Source organism: Bidens hawaiensis, unplaced genomic scaffold (genome assembly GCF_021521415.1).
Source record: "Bidens hawaiensis isolate Kalapana, Puna unplaced genomic scaffold, B.hawaiensis_p1.1 tig00030767_1, whole genome shotgun sequence".
NCBI classification, from domain to species: Eukaryota; Viridiplantae; Streptophyta; class Magnoliopsida; order Asterales; family Asteraceae; genus Bidens; species Bidens hawaiensis.
The window spans coordinates 65,873-69,236 of record NW_027495135.1 but is presented as its reverse complement, the minus strand read 5'-3'; the positions used below and the strand labels follow the sequence as shown (position 1 = coordinate 69,236).

Genomic DNA, 3,364 nt, shown 5'->3' with positions numbered 1-3,364 from the left:
CATATTGCTATATAAAAATAAAAAACAAATTTCGTGGATTTTTACAAATTGTGTTTTACCAAAATTGTGTTTTACAAAATTGTGTTATACAATTGTGTTTTATTTTTTCATAGTGTTTTTGCATTGTGTTTTTTACATTGTGTTATTTAATTGTGTTTTTCATTGTGTTTTTATTATTGTGTTTTTTTTTCATAGTGCTTATTCTATTGTGTTTTTTACATTGTGTTTTTTCATAATATTTTATTTTCCGGCGAAATTTCCGAAGACTTTTCTAGCAAGGTGGTGGCGGTGGGCGGTGGTGGTTGTAGGAGATGAGTGAAAATTTAAGTGTGTTTTTAAGATTAATTAAGTGAGTTTTTAAAATTAAATTAAGTGAGTTTTCAATATTAAGGTAGTAGAATAAAATACCATTCTTCCTAGTCTTCTTAGAAAAATCAAACTTCTTATTTAATCTTTTCTCTCATATGTTATTGAATCAGTCATCTAGGGTTTTGGTACATAAGATAGGAATCTGATCCATAGTGTTACACAAAATCGTCGATCGGTTGACAAAGAAGAGTCGGAGATGTGGGTGTAATAATCGGCTGTGATCCTCCTCAGAACATTTCTTTTATCTCTCTACCTGTTTCTCTCTTTTTTAAAAGACATGTATTTTGGATAAGAGGATGACACATATCATCTGGTGGACTTTTGATGTCTTGCATAATAGTTTGTAACCCATGTAGTAAATATTGTAATTTTAAAACGATAGCATTTTGTAAGACAGTTTTTGAAAATTGATAAATAGTGAATTTGATTATTTAGCGTATTTAGAGCATTCACATTCTACTTATCAAATTATGTGAGTGAGTTTTTTATAATTTAGGGAGTGATTTAGGGTGATGTGAGAGTAGATGAGAGAGAAAATGCTGTGATTTTTTTATATATTTAAAAAAGTTCTGTAGCATCCTATATTTTATTTTAAATATTTTTAAAAGTGATTGTGAAAGAAGGAGAAGATAAAATAATAATAAAGATATAAAAAATGTATTATTTAATTAAAATAAAAAAGATTATATAGTGGTTGTTAATGTAATTTTAGATTTAAAGATTGTCGTTTGTTTATGATTTACAAATGTATCAATTCATCATCATCATCATCGTACTCAGTATATCTCACCAATAACAAAGCTATGGTAGGGTCTGAGGAGGGTAAGATGTAGACAGCCTTACCTCTATCGCACAAGGATAGAGAGGCTGCTTCCGGTGAGACCCCCGGCTCGATACAAATGTATCAATTGATATATTTATATTTTTGATTTTTTCCATGTTTATCTACCTACCAAGTTTTCGTATCATTGTGGCAATTTAGACGAATATTTACATTTTCCATTTAATTATTACTTCTTTATAGAGAGGCAAATTTAATCTATAAATTTATTACATGCATTAATATTAGTTTTATTAAATAATTAAAAGGACTTGCAGGAAAACGTGACTGTGGTTAGAAACAAAATATATTCTCAGTGAAATACATTCTTTTACTTATGAAGTCTATACATGTGTTCGGGTTTAGGAAAAATTTTCTGCAGACTAATTTTTTAATTTTATAAAATGGAGTTTATTGCATCAGCCAAAGTTGAAACTGCAACTATAAATAGCAACATAGTTTCTCCGGTTAGAGTACGACAATCCAGTAACATTAGCAAAAGACACAAGCTAAAAACTTGGTCTTGAAGGTACGAGTCGATATAATTTGGTTTGATTACATATCCAAACTATAGTTATGAATGTACACTTATAAACTATTAACTAATTTGGTATGCAGGTTGAAACCATGGGTGCTGGTGGTCGAATGAACGTTGCTGATACCACCGACGATAAGCCTCTCGCCCACAAACGTGTTCCAGTCTCAAAACCTCCATTCGAGCTTAGCGATCTCAAGAAAGCCATTCCGCCACATTGTTTCAAGCGTTCTCTTGTACGCTCTTTTGCAGCGGTTTTCCGTGATTTTATCCTAGTGGGTGCCTTATACTATCTCGCAGATAATTTCATTCCCCTCCTTCCTAAACCCTTGGCTTATGTCGCATGGCCGGTTTATTGGTTCTTCCAAGGTGCGTATCTTACGGGTTTGTGGCTCATCGGTCATGAATGTGGCCATCACGGGTTTAGTGAATACCCATGGCTCGATGACACCGTTGGGTTCATCGTCCACTCATTGATCCTCACTCCATACTTCGGATTCAAATACAGCCACCGTACCCACCATGCTAACACCAACTCCATTGAGTATGATGAGGTCTGGATCCCCAGACGCAAGTCTGATAAACTATATTCCGAAATTCTAAACAACCCACTCGGATCGTTTATGGTGTTTGTGTTCAAGATCATTCTTGGCTTTCCATTGTACTTTATATTCAACTTTTATGGGAGGAAATACGAGAAGGGAATCACGAGTCACTTTTACCCATACAGTCCTATCTTTAACGACAGCGAGCGCTTTCAGATTTTCCTCACTGATCTTGGAGTTCTTGCTACTTGTTACGCTGTTTACCGTGCTGCCGCAATCATGGGCACCCAATGGGTGATTAACATCTATGGAATGCCCATGCTTTTCATGACTGGCTTCTTCATCTTACTCACCTATCTACACCACACTCACCCATCCATCCCTCACTATGACTCAACCGAGTGGGACTGGCTTCGAGGTGCTTTAGCCACCGTAGACAGAAACTTTGGATTCTTGAACCATGCTTTCCATGACGTAACTCGAACCCACACCGTTCACCATCTTTTCCCCACAATTCCGCATTACCATACCTTCGAAGCTAGAGCAGCCGTGTTGCCTATTTTGGGTGATTACTACAAGTACGATGATACACCCATTTTAAAGGCCATTTGGAGAGAGACAAAGGATTGCATTTTTATTGAACCAGACGAAGCTGATAACGGACAGAAGAAAGGAATATACTGGTTTCATAAATAGACAAGCGGTTCATTCTACGTTGACAAACCCCTTGTTTAAATATATTTTCGCCGTGTATTATTTACGCTGCTCTTTGGTATGTAGTTGTATAATAACGACTCATTTTCCAAAATAAAGTAATATTTATGAAATGTTGTTTCTATTGGATATAAAATATTGAAAGAAATGTGTGCGTATGTTAAAAAGTTATAAAACTCATACAGAAGGGATATTTTTGTCAATAATAAAAGTTGTCCCATATTCAATATATGATTACTTGATCAAACTTAATGAGTGACTTATTAAAACAATCATATATTTTTCTAATAAGTCACTAAATTTGATCAAGTAGTCACATATTAAATACACTCTAAACTAAATCAAAATATTAATTTTACACTATACTTAGTTAAAATAAGT

At 34.2% G+C, this 3,364-nt stretch overlaps 1 pseudogene across 1 annotated transcript; it reads left to right on the top strand.

Moving 5' to 3' along the window:
• Positions 1–1,527: 1,527 nt before the first annotated feature.
• LOC143580935 (delta(12) fatty acid desaturase DES8.11 pseudogene) lies at positions 1,528–3,096 on the top strand (annotated as a pseudogene). The gene is made up of 2 exons (XR_013143744.1): positions 1,528–1,718; positions 1,808–3,096. The product of XR_013143744.1 is annotated as a delta(12) fatty acid desaturase DES8.11 pseudogene (transcript).
• Positions 3,097–3,364: the final 268 nt, after the last annotated feature.